The 13,191-nt window shown below is 41.9% G+C and overlaps 1 pseudogene; it reads right to left on the reverse strand.

Annotated features, from left to right (window-relative positions):
• Window positions 1-6,210: 6,210 nt before the first annotated feature.
• LOC109702574 (protocadherin alpha-3 pseudogene) lies at window positions 6,211-10,670 on the reverse strand (annotated as a pseudogene).
• Window positions 10,671-13,191: the final 2,521 nt, after the last annotated feature.

Below are 13,191 nucleotides of genomic sequence, written 5' to 3' on the forward strand. Positions count from 1 at the left end.
CATTTAAATATACTATAGGAGTATTAAATTTACACTTCAAATTGATATTTTAAATATTATTAATAAAAGTAAAAAGAAAGGAAAGATGGACAAAGATACAATTTTGAAAATAATAGTTGTTATTCTAGTGTTTTTTGACCCTTTGGGAAATCTAACAACATTTATGGTTTTGCCAAATAAGAGCATAAATCCTTTCAAAAGAAATACAGAAGATGAACTGAGACTCCAAAGAATGAATAAGAGAATAAAAGAGGCTACATAAAAGACAATTGGTAAATGAACTAATATTTGAAGCAGAAGACGTAAATGCATAACAAACAGGAGTAGTGAATATTTAATTGGGCTCAAAAAAAGGACAGTTACAAGTCTACTACCACTTAAAAGGAATTCCTAAGGAAAAGATACTGAAGCATTAGCCAGGGAATGGTTGACCGAAAGTTAGAGTTAATTTCTCTAAATAATGCAATTCATGCAAGAAAAAAATATTTCCATTTGTACCCAGCCATTGAGCAAAAAACAATCCCACTACTGCACTTGGCAACAAAACCAAACATTACACGTGTGAATCTCACGAGTAACTGATGATTTGATTCAAAATTTAGTCACAAAAAACTGACCGTTTTAATCACAAGAGTAGTGATAAGAAAATGTTGATACAAAGAACATAATGCAGTGCAATTCACTTTTAAGAAATTTCCAAAGGAATGAAAACACTACAGTATTAAAACAAGGACATTTTGTAAAGGATGAATAAAAAGAAAAATTACTCACTTTGTCAGAGAAATCAAGTTCTGCAACCAGTTGGTCCTCTTTATCTTGGTTAACAGGACATGGTGGAAGACTGGGGCTGAAGGCCATGAGGTCAGTCTTGGGTGGCACCTCTCCAGAGCACACCCTCTGCCTCCTCTGCTGTGTGTATGACCAGCTCCCCACCGCACTGGAGCACACCAGCATGGGCTTCCCAGGCCCGCACATGCTCCCAGAAGGCGCCGCTGAGCAACGCAGCGCGGTGTATAACAGCAACGTGAGCACCAGCAGACTGGACACCGCGCAGATGGCGATGATCAGGTACACATTGACATTCACCAGCGCAGCCTCAGAGCTGGAAGCTCCAACCGAAGTTCGCAAGACTTTTGGCTCCTGGCCACTGTCCACCAGAGACACCAGCACAGTGACGGTGGCCATCAGCGCTGGCTCGCCATGGTCCTTCACCAACACCAACAAGCGCTGGCGCGGCGCATCAGCCTCGTCGAGGGCGCGCGTCGTGCTGATCTCGCCCGTGTACAGCCCCACGCGGAACGGGCTGCGCGCACCACCCGCCGCCGGCTGCAGCTCATAAGACAGCCACGCGTTGTAGCCAGAGTCCGCGTCCACCGCGCGCACCTTCGCCACCACGTGGCCCGCGCCCACTGACCGCGACACCAGCTCGCTCACCGCGCCGCCCACAGCAGGCCCCAGCAGCGCGGGCGCATTGTCGTTCTCATCCAGCACGAACACCTGCAGCGTCACGTTGCTGCCCAGGGGCGGCACGCCAGCGTCGCGCGCGCTCACCTGGAACTGCAGCAGCTCCAGCTCCTCGTGGTCCAGCGGCTGCAGCGCGTACACCTTGCCGCTCTCCGCGTGCACCGACACGTAGCTCGACAGCGCGCGCTCGCCCACCCGCCGCTCCACCAGCGAGTAGGACACCAGCGCGTTCTCCTGCGCGTCCACGTCCCGCGCCGACACCGTGAAGATGTGCGAACCCGGCGCGTTGTTCTCCTTCACGAACACCGTGTACTCGGGCTGCGCGAACGCAGGCGCGTTGTCGTTCACGTCGGCCACCTCCACGGACACGCTGGCCGTGGCCCACAGCGAGGGCGAGCCCCCGTCCCGCGCGGTCACCACCACCTTATAGTCAGATACGGTCTCTCGGTCCAGCTCGCCATCCAGCACCAATGAATAGTAATTCTTGAAAGTGGACACTAACTTGAAAGGAATATTAGGTGTCAAGGAGCAGGTCACATCTCCGTTGGTTCCAGAATCAAGGTCCCACACGCTGATCAGGGCGATAACAGTGCCCAAGGAAGCACTTTCTCTGATTGGAAGTGATAGAGACTTGAATTCCAAATTCGGCACATTATCATTGGTGTCCTCTACTTCTACAATAACTCTACAATGGCCAGAGAGTGGGAGTTGTCCCTTGTCAGTGGCCTCTACGAGAATTTCATAGGATTTGCATTCCTCAAAATCAATATATCCATTTACAATAATCAGTCCTGCATTTGGGTCTATGTGGAACTTGTGTTTCACGTTTGGTGAAATATCGGCTGAAAATGAATAAATAATGTCCCCATTCAAACCTTCGTCTAAATCTGAGGCGTTAAGATTAATTAATAACGTTCCCTTTGGAACATTTTCTGGTAACTTCACTGTATACAGTGTTCTGTCAAAAACTGGAGCATTGTCATTGGCATCCAGAACTGTGACGAGTAACTGAACAGTGCCGGTCAGCTCGGGTTTGCCTCCATCCGTGACAGTGAGTAATAAAAATATCTCCGGAGTTTCTTCTCGGTCTAAAGATTTTCGTAATACAAGTCCAAGACCCTTTATCCGTTCATCACTGGATGGTTTTTCCACCGAAAAATACTCATTCGGGCTCAGTCTGTAAGTCAACAGAGCATTTGTTCCGATATCTGCATCCGACGCGCCCTCTAGTGGAATCCGAGTGTCAAGTGGCCTGGATTCTGCAATGAACAGATTCTTTTGTGTCCCCGGAAACACCGGTGGATGGTCGTTAATGTCCTTCACCTCCACCTCCACATGGAAAACCTGCAGCGGCCTGTCCACGATCACCTCCAGGTGGATGCTGCACTCCGCGCTCCGCCCGCACAGTTCCTCCCGGTCGATCCGAGAATTCACAAACAAAATGCCATTCTGCAGATTTACCTCCAGAAGGTCCCCGCGGTCCTTGGTCGCCACCCGGAACAGGCGCGGCACCAGCTCCGCCAGCTCCAGTCCCAGGTCCTGCGCGATGCGGCCCACGAAGGTGCCGTGTTTGGCCTCCTCGGGAACCGAGTAGTGCAGCTGGCCGCTCCCCGCCTCCCAAATTGTGAGAAGGAGAAAGGAGAGCAGCAAGCGCTGGGGTTCCTGTGAGCTTGCCCAGGAAAATTCCATCTCAAAGTACACGGGAACTTGTGCACAGGAACTTACATTTAAAAATATATAGGGGTCTCGTCTCAAAGTTAGGAGAAATCTTCTGATCAGTCCAGTGCCGCTGCATCCTCCATTTTCAGACTCCCGGTTGTGGATACAGCTTCCAATAAGAATGGGAGGGATTTTTTTCTTTCTTTCTCTCCTTTATTCTCTTAAAGGGGATCTATTTTATGGTAAAAGAGCGACACCATGTGGCTCCAAAACATAAGTATCGATTCCGAAAATCCACAAAACTAGAACTGCCAGCTCTAATTTGTGCTTAGGTTCTCCTTTTTTGCAGAATGGAATTACATTTTCTATCTCCAAGGTATGCATTTTGTACTTCTAGTTGATTGCGTGTGAGTAGTTTTGCTGAAGCGGCATCTTTTATCATGTGGAAATTCTTCTTTCATGTGAGTTTTAAGTATTTAGAGACACCCAGCTGTAGTTAATATATATTTTGTAACCATACAATTGCGAGGTGTTGATTGGGAAAATTCATAATAGATTCCTTGTGTTTCATAGAATGCTGGGGGTTCTTATTAATGATGACACCCTTTTAGTTCAGCCCTGGATTTGTATTACTGGTGTTGAATCATGAGAGGAACAGTACCTAGGGAACCTCTGATTGCAAGAACAAGCCACTGAAAGGGGAATTTACAAATATTTTGTTTCAAGAAATCAAAGACTATCCGAAATTAACTACATGTCTTCACTGTCACCTAAGGGTCAAATGTGCAAGGAAGTATTAACAAGGAAATAACAACTTGTAGTAGATAGCTAGTGTGGAAAAGTGTTCCAAATAATGTAAATAATTCACCTCCCAACAGCAAGGGTGGAATTCTCATTTTTACTTTCATGGTGTAGAAATTCCTGCCTGTTTTCCAGAATCTAAGATGCCTAATCTCTTATTTTCTCCTATTGTTCTCATATATTTTGATCAAACGCTATTTTACTACTTCCAATAACATTTTCTATTACTAAACAAATACAGTAATTTGTTTCCCCATCAGCTCTACACTCTATGTAAACCAATTTCTTCCATGTTATTACAAATGAAAAGTCCTCTGATCTTTGAGGAATTTCATGATCAAACCAATTGGACAGGTCTTTCACCCTTTTTTATAAGCTGCAGCACCCAGACGGAATCACCTGAGACATTTATTACTCTTATTTTTGTCTTGTGTATACTTGTCCTTGGGTATGTATGGCCTCTTTTGAAATAATAATTTTAAAGATAGTTGTTGTACATTTGTAGTTTAATAGCTCAGAGATAGTTATCTAGCATTTTCTGGATATTTATCCAATGGAAATGGTTAACTTTTCTTAAATTACCTATAATATGTGTTAATTTGAGGTGGTTCTATAGCTAGTCTGGAAAATATATTTCAGCACCTCTAATTTTGAAGAATCACAAAATGCAAAAATATTTTCCCTAAGACAATGTATATATTTTAATTTCCACATTGAAAATCTGAGTTTTACCTTAATTTTCATGCCAATTTTTGGCAATTGTGATCTTAGACTCATCTTGGGTCTTAATGGGAAATGGAGAGACTGAACAAATATAGTACAATATATTGTTCCATTAAAACTTAATATTGAAGGAGATGGTAGCCATTTCCAGACTCTATTTTCACTATTAAATTCATAAACTTTTTCCTCCAGGTTTGTTTAACAAAAAAAATCAATCTACTGAGAATAGTTTCAGGTTCTGTCTCTGTTTAGAGCCACACTCAGGAAAAGCAAATTTCTGAATCAAAAGAAAGTCAGAGTACTTTCATTGTTTAAGGGCCCAAATTGAACATTTTTACAAAATGATCATGAATGTCGGGCACACTGGAAGAAAGAAAAAAGAAGTCCCTTCTCACTTTGCTGATTTTACAGAATATTTAAATGCACAGATTAGAGATTCAATAGAATTCAAATGGATATTTATTTGAAATAAATACATATTAAATATTTATTTAGCATAGCACCAATACATCTCTAAGAAGAACAAATCTCCTTAGAAAAAGTTTTCAAAACATCTTTGCCAAGAGACTTTTAATTAAGAATTGCAAGGGAGAGCTGGATTCAAAGACTGAGGTCCCATACTGGGGGAGACAAGAACTTTGGATAACCCTATTATTTACAACAAGATGAAAACAGGACTAATAATGTAAGCATTGAACTGAGGCTGGGTATGCTCTGCCTAATACTTGATGGACGAGGGGGCAGAGAATGATAGTGCCATAAAATAAAAAATGGAAGAGGGGAAAGGGAGGAATGAGGAAAAGATCCATTTTAAATGTTTGACTCCCCACAAAATCATTGAGTATTAATCAGTTTTCATTTTGACTACAAATTCTTTCCAGGGTCAATGAAAATTGTATGGGAGCCCAACCAATTTCTCTTGGAGAAGAGAAATGAACATACACATGGGAGGAATAATTGTAAAATTGTTTCACTTGAATTTTATTTGGGGCCAGTTACCTGAAGGTTTCTACTTACTGTGTGGCAGATTGGCAGGCAGAATCCAGAGAAGTTTTACTAGTAAGGACATTGACAAAATAAACCTAATAAACCTAGTATCCTTACTCTTGTACACAAAGAAGCTAATGGATAAGAAGTATGAACCAGAACCATAAAATACTAGGGAAAGTTTTAAGTTACATACATAGTATTCCACTCAAGAAATTGTTCAAATGAAAACAATTCTTAACAAATTAAAACATTCTTTTCAAAAGGACATTTAAATATACTATAGGAGTATTAAATTTACACTTCAAATTGATATTTTAAATATTATTAATAAAAGTAAAAAGAAAGGAAAGATGGACAAAGATACAATTTTGAAAATAATAGTTGTTATTCTAGTGTTTTTTGACCCTTTGGGAAATCTAACAACATTTATGGTTTTGCCAAATAAGAGCATAAATCCTTTCAAAAGAAATACAGAAGATGAACTGAGACTCCAAAGAATGAATAAGAGAATAAAAGAGGCTACATAAAAGACAATTGGTAAATGAACTAATATTTGAAGCAGAAGACGTAAATGCATAACAAACAGGAGTAGTGAATATTTAATTGGGCTCAAAAAAAGGACAGTTACAAGTCTACTACCACTTAAAAGGAATTCCTAAGGAAAAGATACTGAAGCATTAGCCAGGGAATGGTTGACCGAAAGTTAGAGTTAATTTCTCTAAATAATGCAATTCATGCAAGAAAAAAATATTTCCATTTGTACCCAGCCATTGAGCAAAAAACAATCCCACTACTGCACTTGGCAACAAAACCAAACATTACACGTGTGAATCTCACGAGTAACTGATGATTTGATTCAAAATTTAGTCACAAAAAACTGACCGTTTTAATCACAAGAGTAGTGATAAGAAAATGTTGATACAAAGAACATAATGCAGTGCAATTCACTTTTAAGAAATTTCCAAAGGAATGAAAACACTACAGTATTAAAACAAGGACATTTTGTAAAGGATGAATAAAAAGAAAAATTACTCACTTTGTCAGAGAAATCAAGTTCTGCAACCAGTTGGTCCTCTTTATCTTGGTTAACAGGACATGGTGGAAGACTGGGGCTGAAGGCCATGAGGTCAGTCTTGGGTGGCACCTCTCCAGAGCACACCCTCTGCCTCCTCTGCTGTGTGTATGACCAGCTCCCCACCGCACTGGAGCACACCAGCATGGGCTTCCCAGGCCCGCACATGCTCCCAGAAGGCGCCGCTGAGCAACGCAGCGCGGTGTATAACAGCAACGTGAGCACCAGCAGACTGGACACCGCGCAGATGGCGATGATCAGGTACACATTGACATTCACCAGCGCAGCCTCAGAGCTGGAAGCTCCAACCGAAGTTCGCAAGACTTTTGGCTCCTGGCCACTGTCCACCAGAGACACCAGCACAGTGACGGTGGCCATCAGCGCTGGCTCGCCATGGTCCTTCACCAACACCAACAAGCGCTGGCGCGGCGCATCAGCCTCGTCGAGGGCGCGCGTCGTGCTGATCTCGCCCGTGTACAGCCCCACGCGGAACGGGCTGCGCGCACCACCCGCCGCCGGCTGCAGCTCATAAGACAGCCACGCGTTGTAGCCAGAGTCCGCGTCCACCGCGCGCACCTTCGCCACCACGTGGCCCGCGCCCACTGACCGCGACACCAGCTCGCTCACCGCGCCGCCCACAGCAGGCCCCAGCAGCGCGGGCGCATTGTCGTTCTCATCCAGCACGAACACCTGCAGCGTCACGTTGCTGCCCAGGGGCGGCACGCCAGCGTCGCGCGCGCTCACCTGGAACTGCAGCAGCTCCAGCTCCTCGTGGTCCAGCGGCTGCAGCGCGTACACCTTGCCGCTCTCCGCGTGCACCGACACGTAGCTCGACAGCGCGCGCTCGCCCACCCGCCGCTCCACCAGCGAGTAGGACACCAGCGCGTTCTCCTGCGCGTCCACGTCCCGCGCCGACACCGTGAAGATGTGCGAACCCGGCGCGTTGTTCTCCTTCACGAACACCGTGTACTCGGGCTGCGCGAACGCAGGCGCGTTGTCGTTCACGTCGGCCACCTCCACGGACACGCTGGCCGTGGCCCACAGCGAGGGCGAGCCCCCGTCCCGCGCGGTCACCACCACCTTATAGTCAGATATGGTCTCTCGGTCTAAGGCGCCGTCAAGGACCAGGGAATAATAATTCTTGAAGGTGGACACCAGTTTAAAAGGGACATCTGGCATCAGGGAACAGGTCACCTGTCCGTTGGCTCCTGAGTCCAGGTCCGATACGCTAATCAGGGCAATGGCGGTGCCAAGGGCAGAGTTTTCTAATACAGGTGATGATAATGATTTGATGATCAATTCAGGTACATTATCATTGGTGTCCACAATTTCCACTAGAACTGTGCAGTGATCTGTCATTGGAGGATTTCCTTTATCTGTCGCCTCTACCTGGATTTCATACGACTTAGTTTCCTCAAAATCTATATTGCCTTTCACACTGATATATCCATTGACTGGATCTAAATGGAATTTCGACAGAATCTCAGCTGATATGTCTGTATGGAAGGAAAACACAATATCCTTATTAACTCCTTCATCCAAATCAGAGGCGTTAACAGTCACCACTAGGGTACCATTTGGTGCATTTTCGAATAATCTGACTTTGTAGAGCATCCTCTCAAAAACTGGGGCATTGTCGTTTACATCTAGGACAGTGATCTTCACTTGAGTGGTGCCAGTGAGCTCTGGTTTCCCACCATCAATTGCTGTTATTAGTAAATGATGTTCAGGAGTGTCCTCTCGATTTAAAACTTTTTTCAACACCAGTCCAAGGGATTTAATTTCCTCATCATTTCTTTTAACGTCCAAAGTAAAATACTCACTGGAGTCAAGACTGTAAGTCAACAATGAGTTTATTCCGCTATCTGCATCTGATGCGCCCTCTAGCGAAAACCGAGAGCCAACCTGTCGGGATTCATAAATAAACAGATTCTTTACTGCCATTGGAAAAACAGGCGGGTTGTCGTTAATGTCCTTCACCTCCACCTCCACATGGAAAACCTGCAGCGGCCTGTCCACGATCACCTCCAGGTGGATGCTGCACTCCGTGCTCCGCCCGCACAGCTCCTCCCGGTCGATCCGAGAATTCACAAACAAAATGCCATTCTGCAGATTTACCTCCAGAAGGTCCCCGCGGTCCTTGGTCGCCACCCGGAACAGGCGCGGCACCAGCTCCTCCGGCTCCAGTCCCAGATCCTGAGCGATGCGGCCCACGAAGGTGCCGTGTTTGGCCTCCTCGGGAACCGAGTAGTGCAGCTGGCCGCTCCCCGCCTCCCAGGCTGCGAGGAGCAGAAGCGAGAGCAGCAGGCGCTGAGCTCCAAGATCTTCTCGCCAGGAAAACACCATTGCAATGTTTTCCAAAGGTATGGTCGCTCTTACATCGACTCAAAATTAAAAAAATAATTTGAGTTCCTTACTCCTCATTTCTTAAACTCCTTACCGCTGCCGAATTTCAGAGGTAATGAAGAAAAGCATTATGTGAATACGCAATACATGCAAGCTGCATAGCTTTTGTGTAGAAAGAACTTGTGGTGGACAGCGACATCATGTGGCTAAATGTGTAAGTATTTAATGTGTTTACCTTTATATGTACTTTGAACTTCCCAAAATTTGTATTTTCACCTGTAATTTCCTTTGAATAATCATCAAAGTGTTTGCATTTTACCTTAATATGTCTCTATACATTTTATCATTTTAAATTATTCCAATTCATGACATACAATAAAACACTGGTTTTGATTACTATTTTAACAGTGGACATCTGTTGGAAATGCTTCCCATGTGACGAGCACTGTTCGGTTTGTCCTAAATGGAATCATCCAATTAAATTTTTACAGCAATCCTCTCAGGATTGGTTTTAACATAATTCACTTTCTAAAAGTATCTTGTGATTAAGTAACTTTAAAATGACTTTAATTGGTTCTGTCTGGGTGGAATCTCAATCTGATTCAAGATATCATACCTTTAATCACTTGGCCTCCCAAACTATGCTTTGTTGAAAAATCAGAATGGTTGAGATCTATGACCCCCCAGGACATCAAGACATTGAAGTATGTGTAAAATGTGTGTATAGAAACAAATATATATAAATAAATATATTTTTTATATTTGAACCTTACAAAATAGGTTCACTTATTAATTTATAGAATCCATAAATCATTCTTATGTCCTTTATTAAGGACTATATCCTTGTTAACTGTCTTAACTGTTATTTATATTGAAAAGTGAGATATTTCTCCCTCCCCACCACCGTGTGTGTGTGTGTGTGTGTGTGTGTGTGTGTGTGTGTGTGTGCTGTTGCAGATTGAACACAGGGCCTTAAATATCTCAGCAAGTATTGTACTACTGAGCTGCATTCCCAGTCCAGAGTCAAACTTTTACAAGGAAGTTATTTTGTAAACTTGGTTCCTGTCAAGGACAGCACTGCTTGATCTGGATATTTGTTATACATTGCACCAAGTCAGAGCATATTAGTTTACTTAAACTTCCACACCATTTATGCATTTCAATTTCCCTGTATATTCTAAAATGTTCACAAGATGAAACAATTATATTTGCAATGATCTCCACTCTGAGTGAATTTCTGGATTACAGTTGCTTGAAAGGTTATTACTTGAAAGAATCAGTGATGATTCTTTTCTTAACTAAAAGTTAACTTGGAACATGAGTCACTAGGCAATATATGTAAGACTAGGTTATGAAGTAGTCTAAAGATTTCTGTGAATCCAGTGACAGGCATACGTCCTCTGAGCTTTTGGAAGTTGAGCAAGAAAATTCATATGGAAATGTCAGATTTAGAGAATCAGGGAAGAATGTCCACATTTTTGTTTATAGCCAGACCATTTTTAAGTGAAATTCAACACGTGATTTAACTATTAAAAGAATAAGTTTTCAAACAAATTTTTGTCTCCTGTGTTTCATTGAATGGAAGCCAGGATTACTTGCTCATATTTTGTCACCTCTACTTAGAATAAATGGTCAATGTTATAATGAGTAAATTAATATTTTAAATTGTTTTCAAATAAAATAAGTATATAGTTGTATTAACTGTATTTGTTAATATCAGATTTCTATAACTTCTCATGATTCTATTTTGCCAGCTCATGAAAAAGATGTAATGAAACAGTCAAGATTTTTTTCTGTGTAGGAGATTGAACCCAGGGTCTTGCCCACATATGCTAGGCAAGCACTCTTCCACTGAAGAATTATTTCTGAAAGGCATAGATCTAGGAAATAATACAAATGTTAATATGCCGGTTAGTACTTTGATGTATCTTGAAAGGCTGAAGCTAGTTTGAAAACGAGAAACGAAATTTAAAGATCATAGACTTAATGAACTGCCTTTGACAAACTATACCTTTTGTTATATTTGAGTTATACCTATTGCAAGATGGAATGCCACATGGGAATTTATAACAGAGTAGGTTCTGGTATCAGGACACAAAGATAGCATTAAAGGAACAATGGTTTAGAAATTTGGGCCAGTGTGTGGGTAATGTATCACTGAATAGTTTCTACTATTACCTAGACATCTCCTTAGGCAACTTAATCAAAAAATGTAAACAAGAATAAGAAAGCAGTAAGAATTTATTGGGCAATAGGTTGTGGGTCTTGGAAATCTGAGAACATCTGAATATAATATGAAAAGCTTGTCATTTACCTATAGTAGAAACATAGTGGCCAGGCATCCAGAAGGACAGATTCCACCTGATCACTCATTCTGCATCCTAGTCTCAAGGAGCTGGTGCTATGCCACTCTAGATAAGATGACTCCTCCCATGAAAAAGCTACTTCCTCATTTCTTCAAGCCATTTTTTTCTCTGTAAAGCCTTGGGTGAACTTTCCTGATTCTCAGAAAATATATATTTTGCATTTTGAGGTTATCAACTCTGAGGAGTTAATAGGTTTCTGCAGGAATAGACTATGCTTAAGTTGAGTTCAAGATTTACCCACCAAACCCCCAACTTGTTTAAAAGCAGATCCCAGACGAAAATCCACAGTCTGACCTAACTGAAATGACTGAGGCTAAGATCGCTTAGTGAAGGTTATTTCTGTAATTCACCAATGTGCACATGTATCTGGGAAAAAAACAACAAAATCTAAGAACTAAAAGGTAGAGACAGTTTTAGACAGTTATTTCACCCACAACATATCTTCCTTTGGTTGAAAAACCTGAAAAAATCTTTTTCAACTATAACATTTACTAGTCAAGTTCAATGTTTTATTTACCCAATACAAGAGTTTCCATTGAAAATGTAGTTATCCAATACCAGGCCTTACCTTCTGGAAATACTTTCATTTCATTTGGAATATGGATGTTACCACATGAAACTGAGTGAGCTCACAGTGGTGGGAAATATAATCCCAGGCACCAAGTGAGGTACCAGAGGAAGCGGTCAGTCTTGCACAGTGGGAGGTATGCATGCATTACCTAATGATACTGACACTGGTAGGATGGCTGATCAACTGTTAACATAAAAACTAGGTTAGAATATTTTCCACTTGTACAAAGAAAAAGTTTCAGTGCTTGTCCACATTCAATGTGATTTTTAAATGTTAAAAATAAAGAACTATAAAATGCTGAAGAAAGAGATTGAGGAAGACTATAGAAAGTGGAGAGATCTCCTATGCTCATGGATTGGTAGAATCAACATAGTAAAAATGTCGATACTACCAAAAGTAATCTACATGTTTAATGCAGTTCCCATCAAAATTCCAATGACATTCATTAAAGAGATTGAAAAATCTACTGTTAAATTTATATGGAAACACAAGAGGCCACGAATAGCCAAGGCAATACTCAGTCAAAAGAACAATGCTGGAGGTATCACGATACCTGACTTCAAACTATATTACAAAGCAATAACAATAAAAACAGCATGGTACTGGCACAAAAACAGACATGAAGACCAGTGGAACAGAATAGAGGACCCAGATATGAAGCCACATAACTATAACCAACTTGTCTTTGACAAAGGCGCTAAAAATATACGATGGAGAAAAAGCAGCCTCTTCTACAAAAACTGCTGGGAAAACTGTTTAGCAGTCTGCAAAAAACTGAAACTAGATCCATGTATATCACCCTATACCAATATTAACTCAAAATGGATCAAGGATCTTAATATCAGACCACAAACTCTAAACATACAGGAAAGAGTAGGAAATACTCTGGAATTAGGAGGTATAGGTAAGAACTTTCTCAATGGAACCCCAGCAGCATGGCAACTAAGAGATAGCATAGATAAACAGGACTTCATAAAACTAAAAAGCTTCTGCTCAACAAAAGAAATGGTCTCTAAACTGAAGAGAACACCCACAGAGTGGGAGAAAATATTTGCCAACTACACATCAGACAAAGGACTGATAACCAGAATATATAGGGAACTTAAAAAACTAAATTCTCCCAAAACTAATGAACCAATAAAGAAATGGGCAAGTGCACTAAACAGAACTTTCTCAAAAGAAGAAATTCAAATGGCCAA

The sequence above is a fragment of the Castor canadensis genome, chromosome 6, assembly GCF_047511655.1.
Source record: "Castor canadensis chromosome 6, mCasCan1.hap1v2, whole genome shotgun sequence".
Classification (NCBI taxonomy): domain Eukaryota; kingdom Metazoa; phylum Chordata; class Mammalia; order Rodentia; family Castoridae; genus Castor; species Castor canadensis.